Source organism: Elephas maximus, chromosome 8, assembly GCF_024166365.1.
Source record: "Elephas maximus indicus isolate mEleMax1 chromosome 8, mEleMax1 primary haplotype, whole genome shotgun sequence".
NCBI classification, from domain to species: Eukaryota; Metazoa; Chordata; class Mammalia; order Proboscidea; family Elephantidae; genus Elephas; species Elephas maximus.
Window position 1 is genome coordinate 91,048,643 of NC_064826.1, and position 21,293 is coordinate 91,069,935.

Below are 21,293 nucleotides of genomic sequence, written 5' to 3' on the forward strand. Positions count from 1 at the left end.
GGCTTCCACTGGCTTCATATACATCCCCTTTTGCTCAAATCAAGATAGAAAACCATGTTCTTAACAACATAGGAGTGAAAGAAATCATGTGTGAATTATTAATTCTTGCTACAGATGTAAGCCTAGAAACAAGCTAAGGGCTGCTTGGGGAACATACTTTGAGAGCAGCTGCTGCAAAATCTGAACCTGGAGACAGGTTGCAATCCATGTGTCAGCAGGAGATCCTCCCTGCCAGGATTAATTAACTAACTGCCCCCTCACCTGGGTTCCCATATACTTTGTACAAGCCTCTGCACAGCACTGAGCACAGGTCTCTCTCTCATTCCAAACCATTCCAGACTCTAACTGCACATCCTAAAGTCCTGCAGAGTGCCTGGCTCAAAGTAGATACTTCAACATGGAAGCACGAAGTGAAAGGTCCCCTGAGTATCCTCTTGGCTCTCCCACTAACAGGAATGAGGGCAGGAGAGATAGGGAACTGTCACCACACTGTTGTTCATCCAGCCTCAGACATAAACTTTCTGCATCTTCCAAGGAGCATGACAATGTGACAGGGATTTCCTGGCCACACAAATTATTCCTGCTTCTCAAATTTATTTTGATTTTCAAACACAGTCCGCTCTCTCACCTTTGGTTTCACCTGGGACAGACTACCTCCCCAGGCGGCCCTTTCATCCCATAATTCACGCTAACCTTTAGTTCTCCTTTGAGACATCGACTCCTCTGGGAAGCCTTCCCTGAATTCCCTTCAAGTCTGGATTGGGTGCCCATTCTGTGGGCGCTCAGGAGACCTCTGCCCACCCCTCTAGGGTCTGAATTGTAATTAACCATTAATCGATTTAAACCGCAAAGGGCTTATCTCGTTCCGTTTTGAAGCCCTACCGCTTATGACAGCTCCTGGAGCATAGTAAGGGCTCACACATTTTTTTGGAGTAAATTGTTGCAGGAAAGGAGTGTCACCAGTGTGGCAGTACTGGACAATGGTGTTGCTCACACAACAGCCCCTCTTATCTGAGGAATTCCTGCCCCCAGGCCCCACTCTCCCCGCAGCTCACACTTGAGACTCTGTCCCCAAGAGGAGCGCCCCGCGGCTAGAATCCGCCTTCCGCGTTCCAGAGCGACCCCGTCCGCCGGGACACGTCCCTGCGCGCGAGGCTGTGGCGGCGGCTGCCTGGCAGGAGCCCGCAGAGCAGGTGGGGGCGGCGGCCCCGCCTCCACGTCCCGGCAGCACCAGAGCTGGCGGCCGGGGAGCCAGTGGGGCGCACCGAGCGCAGCACCGAGCGCAGCGCGGCCAGCGGCGCCGCCTCGAGCACGGGCTCTGCGCAACGCAGCCGGGAGCCGGGAGCCGGGAGCCGGGAGCCGGGAGCCGGGAGCCGGGAGCCGGGAGCCGGGAGCCGGGAGCCGGGAGCCGGGAGGCGGCGGCGGCGGCCCTGGGGACCTTGTCCGGAGCTCGAGTCCTGTCGGCCCCCACTCACCGGTTCCGCCGGCCCAGCACTGCCAGCAGCAGGTAGCGTCGCTGCGCGTGTCAGGGTCCCTGCCTGAGGGCGAGGGAGAAGGTGGTGTTGCGGCTGCCGCAGGGGCCGGTCCCGGGCACAGTGGCCCCTGGGAGCGGGGGAGGGGTGCTGCGCTCGTGTTCGTGGCGGGGGATCCCATACTCCGGGCTGCAGACCCCGAAGCCGGGCCGGCGTCGGGGTGCTGTGCTGCCCAACCTCCTGCTACCCGCTCGCTTCCGCGCGGAGCTGCCCGGGCCGGGCGGAACTGGACCGCGGAGAGGACTAGGTCACCGCGGGGTTGCCCAGTGACTTCGCTGGACCCGACTCTCCGGTGAGCAGCCCCCGGCGCGGAGGCGGCCTCGGCCGGGTTCTTCACGAAGCGCTTCCTTCTTCCCTTCCCGGCTTCTCCCCCAGAACAAAAGGCTGGGGTCTAGCTGAGGAGGGGGCAGTTGCAGGGAGAACCCAACCCAGTGCTGTCGAGTTGCCGAGAGGGGGCGGGGTAAAAAACAGCTAGGAAACTGCAGAGCTGCAGGTGGCTTTGGCGATACAGAAGGAGCCCCCAGTGAGGAAGGTAACTCCACAGACGTGAAATGACTTGCCCAAGGTCACACAGCTCTTGGTGACTGAGCTAGGTCCAGAGCTCAAGTCCCGGGACATGCTTCCCAGTGCTCCTTTCCCAGCCCCTGAAGTCAGTATTCAGGTTGTGCATCAGGCAGTTTAGCCCTGTCCACAAATGGACTTTAAGGGAGAAGAAGGTGGCAGAGCCAACCCCTCCGCCCCACCCTCACCTGCACACCGGGGGTGGCAGCGGCTTGGGAAGCAGTGTTGGGAGAGGGGGCCCAGGGCTGCTCCAGATCCCCGGGAGAGCCCAACCTGACCCCCGTGAGCAGGCAGGCACAGACTCGGAGGAACAGCCTTTTCAGGGTGCTGTGCCAGCCGCATGGGTGTGCCTGCAGCGGGGGCGGTATGGGGACCGAGTGTGCGCTGCTTGCTGGAAAGAAGTTCTGTAGGGGGGAGGCCAGGAGAGCTGTATCCGGCGCGCGTGGACAGATGAACCCGCAGTATCCTTGACACTCAGGACGCTCTTGGACTGGCTTCATTTGGAAGGAAAGTTAGTCTTGTAGCAGAAAGTTGGGCTGTCAGTTCGCCGGGGCCTCCTTGGCTGTAAAATGGGGGCCTTGTATTTACAAAGTTTGTGCTTCTCTCCTCGCATCCAAAATCCATTGCTTCACAACGAGGATAGAAGTGAATTTTCTTGTGATCAGCAATAGGATTTTCACTGGGATGCTTTCCCTTAACAATTACTAACTTCGGGCAGAGGTAATCCATGATGACAGAGGTCAGAAGAGGAATTGGCTTTGAGCCTTGTATTGACCTGGACGGGACATGAGGGAGGATTCTGGGGTGCTGCAGACAGCCTCAGCCTAGCTCTGAGTAGTGGTTACATGGCTGTAAAAGTCGTTTCTGACTCATGTGTTGCGGGGTAGAACTGACTCCATAGGGTTTTCATGGCTGTGACCTTTCAGGAGCAGATTGCCAGGCCTTTCTTCTGAGATGCCACTGGGTGTGTTTGAAACACGAGCTTTTCAGTTAGTAGTGGAGTGCTTAACTGTGCCACCCAGGGTCTTCTACACAGGTGTACACATATAAAACTTATGAAGCTATGCCTGTAAGATTTGTGCACTTGGCTTATGTAAGTCTTACCTCAGTAAAAAGTAAATAAAAATTTAATGTTAAAATCCACACTCTGGGGTAGCACAGGAGCCCTGGTGGTGCAATGCTTAAAGTGCTTGACTGCTAACCAAAAGGTTGGCAGTTTGGACCCACCAGCTGCTCTATGGGAGAAAGATGTGGCAGTTTGCCCTCTGGGGCAGTTCTCCTCTGTTCTATAGGGTCGCTGTGAGTCAGAATTGACTCGACGGCAGTGAGGTGGGTGGTAGCACACAAATTAGCGCACTCTTCCAGCCAGTATAATTTAGAGATTTTTAAAAAAAATCCACAGAGTCTCTGGGTGGTGCAAAAGATTAAACACTCAACCGCTAACTGAAAGTTTGGTGGTTCGAACCCGCACAGAGGCACCTCAGAAGAAAGGCCTGGCAATATGCTTCTGAAGGGTCACAGCCTTGAAAACCCTATTGAGCTCAGTTCTACTCTGACACGTTTGGACAACTGTTTATTTTGTTCGTTTGTTTGTTTTAAAAAACCACAAAAACCAAATCAGAAAAGCAAGTTGAGAAGCAGTAGAAAGTGAAACATACTGTAGAGTGCTTTACAGAGTGGCTTGATGACCTCTGAGCCACAGTTCCTTAAGGATGTGTTGTAGCTGTGCCTTTCTTGCAGAAAAGGTAATAAAAGTTCCCAGAGGCTGAATGACTTACCCAGGGAAGCCAGGGAAAGAACCTAGGTGCACAGACTTATTTTATACATGGCCATAAACATGCACTTTACCCCCACCTGAATCAGGGTAGGTGGTCAGGATGACAGCGACATGAAGCCTGGCTTCCTGCCATGCCCCCTTTTTGTTCCTGCCAGGAGTCTCTGTTGTTTTCGTGTAATTGTGAGTATGCCGTTGTGTCACAGACTGAAGTTAGCCCGTGGTAGAAGGGATGGAGTATATGTGTCTAAGAACATACAGTTTTGGGAACAGTAGAAAACCAGCTGGTCCAGCCTGGCAACGCTCTTTTTAGGAGATTTAATGTCTGGAGACCATGTAGTTCAGGTTGTGATTTTGCAGCCACACGCACTCAGAGAATAACTAGCCTAGAAAAGATCCGAGATTCCAAAATGTGATTAGCTCTAGAGGAGAACATGTAGAATTTTCACCAGAGAACAACCAACTTTTCTCACATCCTAGAATTTATAACTATATGTTTATTAATGCTACAGTAAAAAAAAACAACAAATATAACTTGGCAGAAGGGTGGAAATCTGTTTTCTAGCAAATGTGTTATAAATATATGTGAAATTTGGTGCCGAAATACTTGAAAATTCTGGGTACAGTAAGTGTGTATCTGGAGTCTCTGCATGGCACGAACGGTTAAGCACTGGGCTACTAACTGAAAGGTTGGCGGTTTGAACCCACTCAGAGGCACCTCGGAAGAAAGGCCTGGCAATCTGCTTCTGAGAGGAGATTGCCATGAAAACCCTATGGAGTGCAGTCCTACTCTTAAATACGTGGGGTTGCCATGAGTTGGAGTAGACTCCACGATAACTGGTTTTAGGGAGAAATCCTGAGAAATTTGCCCTAATTTGTGGTCTTCTTGTGATCTTATACTTCTGCCTAAAATTCAGAACTCAGAAAGGAAGCAACATATTTTTAGCCAGCCAGTTTCAAATTACAGGGAAGAGACCATTGCACGATTCCTATTCTTCGAATTATAAACTTTTGGGTTAAAAACACAGGGTTAAGTGAGGCAACTCCAGAGGTACCTCTGGGTGAATGTGTTCAGTCAAGTGCCATCAGGCATGATTATGCATCACGAAGTTATCTTTAGGCAGGTTTTGCTTTGTCATAGTAGTCGTCCTGCCATCTGGCTGCTGGAATATTTAGAAAGGAATTGTAATGTTTGACTGACTTTGCTGATAGATGACAAAACAAACTTCGAGAGGGAACTGTTGAATATGAGGTAGGGTTGGTGAGAAACTGATTAATTACTTCTTACGTGGCCACTGCACACAACTGAAGAAACTCGCAGTTCCACAGCTGATGCTGGGCAGCTGCAGCGCGGGTCTCTTCTCACCGACTCCAGCCAGTGTGCCCTGGAAACTCCCCCTTTGCAGTTCTAGTTGGGTCTTTCCTTAGACCTGTTAGAGTGGGAACCCGACCTGTTATGCGGCAGGCTGGCAGCATAACTCACTCCTGGGGGAATCGGGTAGTTAACAGCAGGGTCCAAGTGCCAGAGAGATGAAGTGAAGCATAGCACATGTGGCAGAAATGCCGGCCGTGCGGTGCAGGCAGGTAGGCGTCTGTGGGCCAGGCATTGTTGAGGAAGATTTCCAAGTGCATCTTGAGGAAAAATTCATCTTGTGTGGGTGATGTACTCTGGTGAGACACTGAATCTGGGATTGTAGCATCCAGAAAAGAGTTCCAGCTCCGCCTGTGGACTTCAGTTAGAGGAAGCTCCTGGGTTTATCCTGTGGCCTCCACTGAGGTGACGTAGGGTATTGGGGTGAGCGAGGAAAAGGCAGTAGCCAGCCTCCATTTTTGAATTTCTGAATCCATGTGTCTATGTGGGTGCACATGTGTGTCCAACCAAGGTGTCCAGGGTGCTGTCCACTCTGCATGAAGAGCTAACAGCTATAGTACTCAGCCATAAAAGAAATGGAGTCCTGAGACATGCTACAACATGGCTGAACCTTGAAAACATCTTGCTGAGTGAAATAACTCGGTCACAAAAGAACAAGTATTGCGTGATCCTACTTATGTGAAATATCTACAACAGGCGAATGTATACAGACCTAAGGTTATTAATAGTTACCAGGTGGGTGGGCAGGAGGGGAAAAGTAGACTCACTGCTTAGGAGACACTGAGCTTCTGTTACAGGTGATGGAGAAGGTTGGAAACGGTAACAGTGATGGCTGTACAGCATGATGAATACAATTACTGTCACTAAGTTGTACACGTGAAGAATGTTGAAACGGCAGTTTTGTTACGTACACATTTCCTACAATAATTTTTTAAAAAAAGCTAGTAGCTCACATGTATGGAGCATTTAAGGAGCCCTGGTTAAAAAAAAAAAACCCAACCTGTTGCCGTGTAGTCGATTCAGACTCATAGTGGCCCTATAGGAAAAAAAAAAAAAAGGACCCTGGAAACCCTAGTGGCATAGTGGTTAAGAGCTACAGCTGCTAACCAAAATGTCAGCAGTTCTAATCCACCAGGTGCTCCCTGGAAACCCTATGGGGCAGTTCTACTCTGTCCTATAGGGTTGCTATAAGTTGAAATCAACTCAGCGGCAATGGATTTTTGGTTTCAATGGCACAGTGGTTAAGCGCTCGGCTGCTAACCGGAAGGTTGGCAGTTCGAACCCACAAGCCACTCCACAGGAGGAAGCCCTGGAGATCTGTTCCCATAAAGATGCCAGGCTGGGAAACCCTATGGGTGCAGCTCTGCTCTGTCCTATAGGGTCTCCATGAGTCGGAATTGATTTGACAACACATAACAACAATGTGGAACATTTGCTGCAGTGGCAGGGCTAGGCTAAGAGCATTGTATTTATAAAATCTCACAGTAGTCCTACAAGGGAGCTGATTCTTCATATTCCCATTATCAGATGGGACACAGGGTGGGACTTGACTCCAGAGTGCTAAACTACAAATTGATACTGGTCTCAGAATGATTAGGTCATACTCTTCCCTGTTCTCTTTATCAGTTCACTCAACTTCTCGATACCCTTGACCTGCCTGACTCTCCCTTACTGCACTGAGCTCTGGCAGGGCAGATACTGTATCTGCTTCACGTCTGTTCCCAGCTCCTGTGCAATGCCTAGCACACGGTAGGTGCTCCCTACAGGTTGTTGAGTGAATGAGTATCTTTATGTTCCAAGATCAAACGCCAATAATTTTTGGATTATCTGTTGTTTTACACTGTCTTATTCCCCTCCACTGGCATGGATCATCAGACATGATTGTGTGAACCAGAGTCTGAGAGGCACCTTCTTTAGGGCTAAAGGATGCTCAGCTCAGCCTATAAAATCAGAAGGCCTCTGCTTCTTAAATTAAATACTATTATTTCTTCTTGTATATAACTTTTTAAAAAATAACTTATGTAATTCATAATGCCTGAGTTTGAGTCTTGGATTCATCATTTATTTGCCGTATTATCTTAGGCAAATTATTTAATCTCTCCATGCTTTTCATCTGTATAGTAGGGATGAGAATAGTCTTTATCTCAGATTTAGAGTAAATAAGATGTTCAGTGCTTCGTTAGGCAGTGCCTGATTCATAGCAATATTCAATAAATTAGCTATTGTTATTTTTGTTTTTATTATCTGATGCTTTAAAAAATTGTTTGCCTTATATGTGTTTGTACTAATCCCTGTCCCATAAAGCATTTGGAGAGTTTACAAAAATATGTAGTAAACGTAAAAATTAATGGGCGGGGAAATTGGAGTAAAGAGAATATAGATTAGAAAAGTAAGATATAATCAGAGGTAATTTAGAGAACCAGAATATATCACAAAGTGCCTGTAGTTTCTAGAGATGGGCTTACTGTAGGGTTTAGCGTAGTTTCTGGAGGTGAAATTCAAAGTCTGTCAGAGCTTCCTAGCAGCCAAAACAAAGAGGAAAACACAGGTTGTTACATGACCCACAGTGACCAGGAGATAAAAACAGATCAGTTATACAGCTTTTCCTGGTCCTGAAACCTGGGATAACTTTCTCCTGGCGAGCCCTCGAAGCAGACACTGTTGCCATAGAGCTCTAAGTCTTCAACATCATCCCTGCATTTACTGCAATGGGCGTTCTGTGGTCAAGGCAATGATACGTGTTTCCTAGAACTTTACTGACTACAGTTCGGGAGACAGGATCCCAGAGCACAGCTCAGTGAAAGCTCCCCTCTGAAGGGCCAAAGTACCATGGTGCAGTGATGTGGTATTGCCTGGCTATGTTTACTGAATGCCTAGAACAGTAGGAGGAGTCTTTTTTCCAAAGGTTGTATCTCTTGTGAGAGTCAGAGAACAACACCATCTTTAAGAGCATTGGTTCCAGCTGAAACTGTTTAAATGAGCCAGATCTGTTTACCTTTTCCAAAAAAGTCTGAGTGGTATCATTGTGCACATATACCTATTAATAGATGATTGTGTATGCATGAATTTTCATAATTACACAACCTCCCATTACCTGACAATTTTATCGCGTTTTTATTTGGGAAAAAAAAAATCCAATGCTCTGTACTACTTCTTAAACCCCTTACTGCTTTCAGACTTCTTGACTCATACGAATAAATGATATTCTATTTTTAAGCATGTTTTAATAATTGAAATAATGGTCATATCTTTTTAGTCTCTCTCTCTATATATATATAAAAAAAAATACATATATGTATATACACACATATATGTATACCCCATTGCCATCAAGTTGATTCCAACTCATAATGACCCTATAGAACAGAGTAGAACCGCCCCATAAGGTTTCCAAGGAAGAGCTGGTGGATTTGAACTGCCAACCTTTTGGTTACCAGCCAAGCATTTAACCACTGTGCCATCAGGGCTCCATGTATGTACATGTGTATGTGTATCTGTCTGTGTGTCTATATATATATGTATATATCCAGAGAAGACTTGTATTGGTTATATTGGTTAGGATTGCATCCAACTGACAAAACAAAAACAAAACAAACACATACATCAAAAATCTGAGATACAAGTTTTTTTTTTTTTTCACTTGTGGAACTAGATGTTCTAAGAAAGGTAGTTGGGGACTGGTACAGTGGCTCAAACAATGCTAACAAAGAACCAGCCTCTTTCCATCTCTGCTTTGCCATCCTTAGCCTCTAAGACTGCAGCCTCAATCTGGTTGCCTCATGGTCACAAGATGGCTGCTGTATCTCTGGGCTTACATCTGCAGTACAGGCAGGAAGAAAAGGAAGGGACAAATGGCTAAAGGATGAGTGAGAGCGCCCTGTTAGGTAGATTTTACTTTTTTATTCAGAAAGAGATATCCCTTCCACTTATATCTCTTTGGCCAGAACAGTGTTACAGGGCTGCCTTAAATGTAAGGGAGTCTGAGAAATCAAATATTTTAAGTGGCTAAATTGCACCCCCCCCCAAAAAAAAAATCATAGGAGTTTTGCTATAAGGAAGAAGGAAGAATGGTTACTGAGTAGGCAGCTAGCAGTATCAGGCACCTGACTTAACGTCCATTATTAGCTATGTCTCTTGCTTAATTCTAAATTACAGAAGGTGACTCAGTAATTTAAATGTTATATTTCTTTAGTTCTTCATAGAATTAGCACTAGAGAATGAGACACTCAGATGCCTTATGTAAAGATTCCTAAACTACTGTCACCAGCCCTGCTTTTCTAAATTTCAGATTTAAATTTCCACTCGCAAAGGCACCTAGAACTCAGTTTGTTTCAAACTAAACTCATTTTTCCCTGCCCCGTCATGCCCCGCCCCCTACACTTTCTCCTGCTTTCCTTATTTAACACTATATTGTCTTGGCGAGGAGCCTTAGGGTTATCCTGAGCTTTTCTCTCTTCCCCACTGCAGACATCCCATCTAATTTCCTGCTTAGAAAATGTCTTTTGAACTTGGCTTCTCTATCCCACTGCTGTTATTCTAATCCAAATAAATGCCCCTCCCCACTCATGTGGCTCCCCAAAGTGGCCTACCTGTTTCTTGTTTCTTCTCCCTACAATTCATTCTTCATGCATGGCCCTCAGGGTGCTGTTTTGAAACACAGAAGTCTAATAACATCTTTTCTGTCTCTAAAAGCCTGCAAAATAAGCCCAAACTCCTTGGCAACTCACCGCTGTGAGCTTTGTTCGCATACCCCCGACCCCTCAGTCTCTGAAAGCCTGGCTTGTGGATGTCTTTCTTATGCTCTTTACTTGTCCGTAACCCACAGAAACTATTAATTGCCCTTTCGTTCATGTTTCCAAAGCACTTTGTATTTTTATTAATATTTTTTGCCCTGGATTCTGTTTTGCCTGTATTAATAATGCTGCACAGGTTTTTTTTTTTTTAAGAAACAGCTTTATTGAGATATAATTCACATACCATAAAATTTACCCTTTTAAATTATACGGTTCACTGGTTTTTAGGACATTCAGAGTTGTACAACCATCAGCACTATCTAATGCTAGAACATTTTCATCACCCCAAAAGAAGTCTCATACCCATTAGCAGTTACTCCCCATTCCTCCTGTCCCAAGCCTCTGGCAACCACTAATCTACTTTCTATTTCTATGGATTTGCCTACCCTGGACATTTCATATAAATTGAATCATAGAGTATATTGTCTTTTGTGACTGGCTTCTTTGAATTAGCATAATGTTTTCAGGGGTCATTCATATATAGCCCATGTCAGTACTTCATACCTTTTTATAGCCAAATAATATTCCATTGAATGGATATACCACGTTTTATGTATCCATTCATCACAATTGGTGAAATTTGAGTTGTTCCCACATTTTAGATACTATGAGTAAAGCTTCTGTGAACATTTGTGTACAGGTTTTTGTGTGGACACATGTTTGCATTTCTCTTTAGCAAGTACATAAGAGTGGACTTGCTGAGTCCCATGGTAACTCTATATTTAACTTTCTGAGGAACTGCCAAACTTTCCAATGTGGTGGCACCATTTTCTATTCCCACCAGAAGGGCATGAGGGTTCTGCATCAGCTATTAGTGTCTGCCTTGTATATTGTTTCCATTAGTTTATTTTCAGCTTTTAAGTGTCATTTTGTTTTAGCTGTGTTTCTTATAAAGAAGATATAGCTGGATTTTTCGAAAGTAATTTGAGTTATCTGTGTCTTTTAATAAGGAATTTTAATGTTTAGTTACATGATTAACAATATATTGGAACTTGTTTTGTGTTTTCTACATATACCAAATGCTTTATTACCTCTTTTTTTTCCTTCTTTTTCTCCTTTTCTCTATTCTAGAGAAGTACCTGGCACATCAAAAAAAAAGTTGCTGTTGAGACATTTCTGACTTGTGGCAACCCCATATGTGTCAAAGTAGAACTGCTCCATAGAGTTTTCAATTTCTGATTTTTTCAGAAGTAGATCATCAGGCCTTTCTTCCAAGGCACCTCTGGGTGAACTTGAACCTCCACCTTTGAGTTAGCAGCTGATCCTGTTAACCATTTTGTACCACCCAGGAACTCTAGCTGGCACATTAAAAAAAACAACAAAAAAACCTATTGAGTGGATTCATAGCGACCCTATAGAACAGAGTAGAGCTGCCCCATGGGGTTTCCAAGGCTGTAAATCTTTACAGAAGCAGATCGTCACATCTTTCTCCCATAGAGTGGCTGGCGGGTTCAAACTGATGACCTTTCGGTTAGCAGTCGAGTGCTTAACCACTGCGCAGCCAGGGCTCCTCTGCCTGGTACATAGTGGCCTTTAATAAGTAACTGTTAACTATTTGTCATCAAAGATCTATTCATTACCTACTACTCATGTTTCCATTTTGCTCAGTGCGCAGCATGGTACCTAACCTAAAGAAGAGGCTCTGTAAATGTTTGCAGATTTGCATCGACTATGACTGATGAGCTTTTCAGAGGTTGGGTGGTCTAGTGGAAAGCACACAGGCTTGGAATCAGACTCACTTGGATTTGATCTGGTTTTATCACCTTCCAACAACCATTTGACCTTGGCTAGCTACATTACATCTTTGACCCTTAGTTTCCTCATCTGTGAAATGGGGATAAAAATAGCTGTGAGGCAGAGTCCTTTGGAGGATGAAAAACAATTATGTAACAATCTGAATTGTTGGCGTAGGGAATACACTCAGTACATGCGAGCTGTTGTTTCTGTTAGTGAGCTGTTTAACAAAACACTCTCCCAGCTATATATAAAAAAAACTAAAATATCAAACATGTCTGCCCAGAGAAGGTGAGAGTAGAAAGTGAAACTGGCCCCTTTCCTATATGTCTGACGTGAATTATTACTGTCCTATTCTATTCTATTAGGTTAAGCAGGGAGTACTTTTTTTCTCATATGGTATTATCAAGTAAAAGGACCAAAGACATCCTTTTTTTTAAATAATTTTTATTGTGCTTTAAGTGAAAGTTTACAAATCAAGTCAGTCACATATAAGCTTATATACACCTTACTACATACTCCCATTTACTCCAAAAAAATTTTTTTAATGAGTCAGCCTGCTCCCTCCCTCCAGTCTCTCCTGTCGTGACCATTTTGTCAGTTTCTAACCCTCTCTACCCTCCCATTTCCCCTCCAGACAGGAGATGCCAACACAGTCTCAAGTGTCCACCTGATACAAGTAGCTCACTCTTCATCAGCATCTCTCTTCAACCCATTGTCCAGTCCAATCCATGTCTGATGAGTTGTCTTCGGGAATGGTTCCTGTCCTGGGCCAACAGAAAGTTTGGGGACCATGACCACCGGGATTCTTCTAGTCTCAGTCAGACCATTAAGTCTGGTCTTCTTATGAGAATTTGGGGTCTGCATCCCACTGTTCTCCTGCTCCCTCAGGGGTTCTCTGTTGTGCTCTCTGTCAGGGCAGTCATCGGTTGTGTCCGGGCACCATCTAGTTCTTCTGGTCTCAGGATGATGTAAGTCTCTGGTTCATGTGGCCCTTTCTGTCTCTTGGGCTCATAGTTATCATGTGACCTTGGTGTTCTTCATTCTCCTTTGATCCAGGTGGGTTGAGTCCAATTGATGCATTTTAGATGGCCGCTTGTTAGCATTTAAGACCCCAGACGCCACACTTCAAAGTGGGATGCAGAATGTTTTCTTAATAGAATTTATTTTGCCAATTGACTTAGAAGTCCCTTAAGCCATAGTTCCCAAACCCCCACCCTTGCTCTGCTGACCTTCGAAGCATTCACTTTATCCTGGAAACTTCTTTGCTTTTGGTCCAGTCCAGTTGAGCTGACCTTCCCTGTATTGTGTGTTGTCCTTCCCTTCACCTAAAATAGTTCTTATCTACTAACTAATCAATAAATCACCCTCTCCCACCCTCCCTCCCTCCCCCCTCTCGTAACCACAAAAGAATGTGTTCTTCTCAGTTTATACTATTTCTCAAGATATAATAGTGGTCTTATACAATATTTGTCCTTTTGCATCTGACTAATTTCACTCAGCATAATGCCTTCCAGGTTCCTCCATGTTATGAAATGTTTCAGAGATTCCTCACTGTTCTTTATCGATACATAGTATTCCATTGTGTGAATGTACCATAATTTCTTTAACCATTCATCCGTTGATGGACACCTTGGTTGCTTCCAGCTTTTTGCTATTGTAAACAGTACTGCAATAAACATGGGTGTGCATATATCTGTTTGTGTAAAGGTTTTTATTTCTCTAGGGAATATTCAGAGGAGTGGGATTTCTGGGTTGTATGGTAGTTTTAACTTTTTAAGAAAATACCAGATAGATTTCCAAAGTGGTTGTACCATTTTACATTCCCACCAGCAGTCTTTAAGAGTTCCAATCTCTCCGCAGCCTCTCCAACATTTATTATTTTCTGTTTTTTGGATTAATGCCAGCCTTGTTGGAGATGGAATCTCATGGTAGTTTTAATTTGCATTTCTCCAATGGCTAATGATCGAGAGCATTTTCTCATGTATCTGTTAGCTGCCTGAATATCTTCTTTAGTGAAGTGCATGTTCATGTCCTTTGCCCAATTTTTGAGTGGGTTGTTTGTCTTTTTGTGGTTGAGTTTTAACAGAATCGTATAGATTTTAGAGATCAGGCGCTGGTCGGAGATGTCATAGCTGAAAATTTTTTCCCAGTCTGTAGGTGGTCTTTTTACTCTTTTGGTGAAGTCTTTAGATGAGCATAGGTGTTTGATTTTTAGCAGCTCCCAGTTATGTGGTTTCTCTTCGTAATTTTTAGTAATGTTTTGTGTTCTGTTTATGCCTTGTATTAGGGCTCCTAACCGTTGTCCCTATTTTTTCTTCCATGATCTTTATCGTTTTAGTCTTTATGTTTAGGTCTTTGATACACTTGGAGTTAGTTTTTGTGCATGGTGTGAGGTATGGGTCCTGTTTCATTTTTTTGCAAATGGATATCCAGTTATGCCAGCACCATTTGTTAAAAAGACTATCTTTTCCCCAATTAACTGACACTGGGCCTTTGTCAAATATCAGCTGCTCATATGTGGATGGATTTATATCTGGGTTCTCAATTCTGTTCCATTGGTCTATGTGCCTGTTGTTATACCAGTACCAGGCTGTTTTGACTACTGTGGCTGTATAATATGTTCTAAAATCCGGTAGAGTGAGGCCTCCCACTTTCTTCTTCTTTTTCAGTAATGCTACACTTATCCGGGGCTTCTTTCCCTTCCATATGAAGTTGCTGATTTGTTTCTCCATCACATTAAAAAATGTCATTGGAATTTGAATCAGAAGTGCATTGTATGTATAGATGACTTTTGGTAGAATACAGTTTTACTATGTTAAGTCTTCCTATCCATGAGCAAGGTATGTTTTTCCGCTTATGTTAGGTCCCTTTTAGTTTCTTGCACTAGTACTTTGTAGTTTTCTTTGTATAGGTCTTTTACATCCTTGGTAAGATTTATTCCTAAGTATTTTATCTTCTTGGGGGCTACTGTGAATGGTATTGATTTGGTGATTTCCTCTTCGATGTGCTTTTTGTTGATGTAGAGGAATCCAAGTGATTTTTTGTATGTTTATCTTATAACCTGAGACTCTGCCGAACTCTTCTATTAGTTTCAGTAGTTTTCTGGAGGATTCCTTAGGGTTTTCTGTGTATAAGATCATGTCATCTGCAAATAGAGATACTTTTACTTCTTCCTTGCCCATCCGGATACCCTTTATTTCTTTGTCTAGCCTAATTGCTCTAGCTAGGACCTCTAGCACAATGTTGAATAAGAGCAGTGATAAAGGGCATCCTTGTCTGGTTCCTGTTCTCAAGGGAAATGCTTTCAGGCTCTCTCCATTTAGAGTGATGTTGGCTGTTGGCTTTGCATAGATGCCCTTTATTATGTTGAGGAATTTTCCTTCAATTCCTATTTTGGTGAGAGTTTTTATCATGAATGGGTGTTGGACTTTGTCAAATGCCTTTTCTGCATCAGTTGATAAGATCATGTGGTTTTTGTCTTTTGTTTTATTTATATGGTGGATTACATTAATGGTTTTTCTAATATTAAACCAACCTTGCATACCTGGTGTAAATCCCTCTTGGTTGTGGTGGATTGTTTTTTTGATATGTTGTTGAATTCTATTGGCTAGAATTTTGTTGAGGATTTTCGCATCTATGTTCATGAGGGATATAGGTCTGTAATTTTCTTTTTTGTGGTGTCTTTACCTGGTTTTGGTATCAGGGATATGGTGGCTTCATAGAATGAGTTAGGTAGTATTCCATCATTTTCTATGTTTTGAAATCCTTTAGTAGTAGTGGTGTTAACTCTTCTCTGAAAGTTTGGTAGAACTCTGCAGTGAAGCCATCTGGACCAGGGCTTTTTTTTGTTGGGAGTTTTTTGATTACCTTTTCAATCTCTTTTTTTGTCATGGGTCTATTTAGTTGTTCTACTTCTGATTGTGTTAATTTAGGTAGGTAGTGTTTTTCTAGGAATTCGTCCATTTCTTCTAGGTTTGCAATTTGTTAGAGTATAATTTTTTGTGATAATCTGATATGATTCTTTTAATTTCAGTTGGGCCTGTTGTGATATGGCCCATCTCGTTTCTTATTCGGGTTATTTGTTTCCTTTCCTGTATTCCTTTAGTCAGTCTGGCCAATGGTTTATCAATTTTGTTAATTTTTTCAAAGAACCAGCTTTTGGCTTTGTTAATTCTTTCAATTGTTTTTCTATTCTCTAATTCATTTAGTTCAGCTCTAATTTTTATTATTTGTTTTCTTCCAGTGCCTAATGGATTCTTTTGTTGCTCACTTTCTATTTGTTCAAGTTGCAGGGACAGTTCTCTGATTTTGGCTCTTTCTTCTTTATGTGTGTGTGCATTTATCGATATAAATTGACCTCTGAGCACTGCTTTTGCTGTGTCCCAGAGGTTTTGATAGGAAGTGTTTTCATTCTCGTTGCATTCTATGAATTTCTTTATTCCCTCTTTAATGTCTTCTATAACCCAGTCTTTTTTGAGCATGGTATTGTTCAGTTTCCAAGTGTTTGATTTCTTTTCCCTGATTTTTCTGTTATTGATTTCTACTTTTATGGCCTTGTCGTCTGACAAGATGCTTTGTAATATTTCGATGTTTTGGATTCTGCAAAGGTTTGTTTTATGACCTAATATGTGGTCTATTCTAGAGAATGTTCCATGTGCGCTAGAAAAAAAAAGTATACTTTGCAGGTGTTGGGTGAAGTGTTCCGTGTAAGTCTATGAGGTCAAGCTGGTTGATTGTAGCAATTAGGTCTTCTGTGTCTCTATTGAGCTTCTTACTGGAAGTCCTATCCTTCACCGACAGTTGTGTGTTGAAGTCTCCTACTATAATTGTGGAGGTGTGCATCTGACTTTTCAGTTCTGTTAAAGTTTGTTTTATGTATTTTGCAGCCCTGTCACTGGGTGCGTAACTATTTAATATGGTTATATCTTCCTGGTCAATTGTCCCTTTAATCATTATGTAGTGTTCTTCTTTATCATTTGTGGTGGATTTAACTTTAAAGTCTATTTTGTCAGAAATTAATATTGCTACTCCTGCTCTTTTTTGATTGTTGTTCGCTTGATATATTTTTTTCCGTCCTTTGAGCTTTAGTTTGTCTGTGTCTCTAAGTCTAAGGTGTGTCTCTTGTAGGCAGCATATAGACGGATCGTGTTTCTTCATCCAGCCTGAGACTCTCTGTCTCTTTATTGGTGCATTTAGTCCATTTACATTCAGCGTAATTATAGATAAATATGTGTTTAGTGCTGTCATTTTGATGCCTTTTTGTGTGTGTTGTTGACAATTTCATTTTTCCACTCACTTTTTTGTGCTGAGACTTTTTTCTTTGTAAATTGTGTGTTCCTTATTTTCATAGTAGTTGAATTTATGTTTGCTGAGTCGTTATGTTTTTTCTTGGTTTTTATTTTGAGTTATGGAATTGTTAGACCTCTTTGTGGTTACCTTAATATTTACCCCTATTTTTCTAAGTAAAAACCTAACTTCTATCGTCCTATATTGCCTTGTTTTCCTCTCCATATGGCAGTTCTATGCCTCCTGAATTTAGTCCCTCTTTTTGATATTTGTGATCTTTCACATATTGACTTTAATGATTCCCTGTTTTGAGCATTTTTTTCTTTTTTAAATTAATCTTATTTGGTTTTTGTGATTTCCCTATTTGAGTTGATAGCAGGATGTTCTGTTGTGACCTTGTGTTGTGTTGGTATCTGATATTATTGATTTTCTGACCAAACAATTTAATTTAGTATTTCTTGTAGCTTTGGTTTGGTTTTTGCAAGTTCTCTAAGCTTGTGTTTATCTGTAAATATTTTAATTTCACCTTCATATTTGAGAGAGAGTTTTGCTGGATATATGATCCTTGGCTGGCAGTTTTTCTCCTTCAGTGCTGTATATATGCCATCCCATTGCCTTCTTGCATGCGTGGTTTCTGCTGAGTAGTCTGAATGTACTCTTATTGATTCTGCTTTGTAGGAGACCTTTCTTTTATCCCTGGCTGCTTTTAAAATTTTCTGTTTATCTTTGGTTTTGGCAAGTTTGATGTGAATATGCCTTCGTGATTTTCTTTTTGGATCAATCTTATATGGGGTTTGATGAGCATCTTGGATAGATATCCTTTCATCTTTCATGACGTCAGGGAAGTTTTCTGCCAGCAGATCTTCAACTATTCTCTCTGTATTTTCTACTATCCCTCCCTGTTCTGGAACTCCAATCACACACAAGTTATTCTTCTTGATATAGTCCCACATGATTCTTAGGGTTTCTTCTTTTTTTTTTAATTCTTTTATCTGCTTTTTCTTCAACTATATTGGTGTCAATTGCCTTATTCTCCAGCTTCTGCACTCTGCATTGCAATTCCTCGATTCTGCTCCTCTGACTTCCTATTGCGTTGTCTAATTCTGTAATTTTACTGTTAATCTTTTGGATTTCTGAATGCCGTCTCTCTATGGATTCTTGCAGTTTATCAATTTTTTCCACTATGTTCTTGAATAATCTTTTTGATTTCTTCAACTGCTTTATCAGTGTGTTCCTTGGCTTTTTCTGTAGATTGCCTTATTTCATTTTTGAGGTCATCCCCGATGTCTTGAAGCATTCTGTAAATTAGTTTTTTATATTCTGCATCTGGCAATTCCAGGATTGTATCTTCATTTGGGAAAGATTTGGATTTCTTTAATTTGGGGATTTGTAGAAGCAATCATGGTCTGCTTCTTTATGTGGTTTGATATCGACTGCTGTCTCTGAACCATCTATAAGATATTGTAATGATTTATTTTATATTTGCTCACTGAGTTTTGTTTTGTTTTCTTTCAATATACATAAATGGGCTACTAGATTGTGCTGTCTTGATTGTTGTAGCCTTTGAATCACTTATGTCCTATTACCACCTGGTTTGGGCTGTTACCAGATGTATAAGCCTAAGAGTCCATTCACTATTCTTGAGTAGAATCTGATTTTGGGTCACCAAGTGTGTGGTGTAGACTGTCACCTATTCACTTAGAGGATTAGTAGTGGTGATAGTTGTGTGCACCAGACTCTAGTAGCAGCAGGGGGTCACACTCCAGGGGGGACAGGATGCTGACAGGCTTCCCCCAAGTGCTGGTGAGGTAGGTGTGTCTCTATTCCTAAAGGACTTTGGTGGGTGGGCTCTGCAGCTGTACCTTAGGCACCCAATGCATGTACCTCTACAGATTGGTAGGTGTCACTGTCCTCAGACCCCTACGGCAGGAGGCTAGGTGGTTTGGATGGAGCTTCAGCCCTCAGTTCCCCGTTCTGGGTCAGTGATGGCTGTGTTTAGTAGGCAGAGATATCAGACCTGGGAAACTTGTCTTTCCAGTAATCCACTAAAACAATTACAGTCAGATCACTATCAGAATTGCCTTTGGATTATAACAGCCACCTTGTTCCCTGTAGGGATGAAAGCCCAAGACTGTGGATCTCATATGCTTGGCTGGAGCTGGTTCTGTATTTTTAGTCCAATTTCAGGAAGTCAGGGAAGGATTTTTGGTCCCTGGGTTTTTTGTAGCTGCTTCTCTCAGGCCAGGAGAATGGGTTAGGAAAAGACAAAAAACAAAAAAAACAAAAAAAAACACCACAGAGCACTTCACTGTCTGGCCCAGGAAATTCTACTGTTAATGAAGCTGCCTGGAAAGGGGAGGGGAGGGGAGGGACCAGATAGATAGGAGAGAGTAGCACCCAGGAATATAGACAAAGTTGCTTATCTTGCTTGGTGATGACTGTTTTATCTGAGATTCCCGAGGGGTGTGTAGCCTGTGTGTGTTGGCTGGGTCTAGATTGCCCCCGAGGGTCAGTTTGGAGTCCTGTGCTTGTGCTGTCTCAGAACCGTGGTCAGTTCCTCCGCTCCTAGTCCAGAGCCCAGCACCAAGGTTCCCCGGCTGGGATGCTGCACTCCAGGCTCCCAAACCAGTCGCTGCCTCCCGGTGACTTCTCCTCCTGTCAGCCGCATCACTGCGCTGCCTGCATGCACTGGCTGGGCTTTACCGGAGGTCACTTTTGGGGGCTAGGGCTGCATCCCATGTTTGCGCCATCTCAGGATGCCATGCTTAGCTCCTCTGCGCCCAATCCAAAGCCTGGTGCCAAGGTTTTCTGACTGGGACACTGGCTCCAGGCTCCGAAAACAGTCACTGCTTCCCTGTGGTTGCTCGTTCTCTTGTTAGCCGCGTCGGTGTGCAGCCTGCTTACACTGGCTGAGTCTCTGTTACTCAGGTCAACTCTTTAGATCTGTGTTTGATGATCAGGGTTCGTACATTGTCATGCATGTGATTGATTCACTTGTTTTTCCAAGCCTTTGTTGCAAGAGGGATCCGAGGTAGCTTCTACCTAGTCAGCCATCTCGGCTCCTGATCCCCAAAGACATCCTTTTAATGACACAAATAGATTTTAAGTCTCCAGTATCCCTTAAAACTTGTTTATTCTCAGACCCTTCTACATTTTTTTTTTTAGTTGTGCTTTAGGTGAAAGTTTACAACTAAGGTTAATTTTTCATGCAAAAATTTATACACATATTGTTACGTGACTCTAGCTGCAATCCATATAATATGACAGCATACTCCCCCTTTACACCCCAGGTTTCCCGTGTCCATTCAATCAGCTCCTGTATACCTTTCTGCCTTCTCATCCTGCCTCTGGACAGGAGCTGCCCCTTTAGTCTCCTGTACCTGCTTGAACTAAGAAACACACTCTTTACCAGTATTATTTTATGTTTTATATTCCAGTCTAATCTTTGCCTGAAGAGTTGGCTTCAGAAATTGTTTTAGTTCTGAAGTGACAGAGAGTTCGGGAGCCGTGTCTTCTAGAGTTCCTTTAGTCTCATTCAGACCGTTGAGTCTGGTCTTTTTATGCGGATTTGAGTTCTGCACCATGGCATTCTCTTGCTCCATCAGGGACTCTGTTGTGTTCCCTGTCAGGGCTGTCATTGGTGGTACCTGGGCACCATCTAGTTCTTCTGGTCTCAGGCTGATGGAGTGTCTGGTTTACGTGGCCCTTTAGTCTCCTGGGCTAATATTTTCCTTATGTCTTTGGTGTTCTTCATTCTCCTTTGCTCCAGATGGGTTGGGACCAACTGATGCATCTTAGGTGGCCACTCACAAGCTTTTAAGACCCAAGACACCACTCGCTAAAGTGGGATGTAGAACATTTTCTTAATAACCTTTGTTATGCCAATTGAAGTAGATGTCCCCTGAAACTATGGTCCCCAGACCCCCACTGCTGCTACTGTGTCCCTCAAAGTGTTTTGGTTGTGTTCTGGAAACTTCGTAGCTTTTGGTTTAGTCCAGTTGTGCTGACTTCCCCTGTATTGTGTATTGTCCTTCCCTTCACCTAAGATAATTCTTATCTGCTATCTAGTTAAAAAAATAAATTAAAAAAAAAACTTTTTTTAATCTAGTTAGTGAATTCCCCTCTCTCCCTCCCCACCCTCGTAACCATCAAAGAATATTTTCTTCTGTGTTTAAACCTTTTCTTGAGTTACTATAATGGTGGACTCATGCAATATTTGTCCTTTTGCAACTGACTAA

General features: G+C 43.0%; 1 protein-coding gene across 1 annotated transcript in view; it reads left to right on the forward strand.

Moving 5' to 3' along the window:
- The first annotated feature begins 1,433 nt into the window (after positions 1-1,433).
- Positions 1,434-21,293, forward strand: part of WIPF3 (WAS/WASL interacting protein family member 3) — a 130,888-nt gene continuing 111,028 nt past the window's right edge. Inside the window, 1 exon segment of the mRNA XM_049894047.1 lies at positions 1,434-1,507. The gene's annotated coding sequence lies outside the window, so the exon portion shown is untranslated.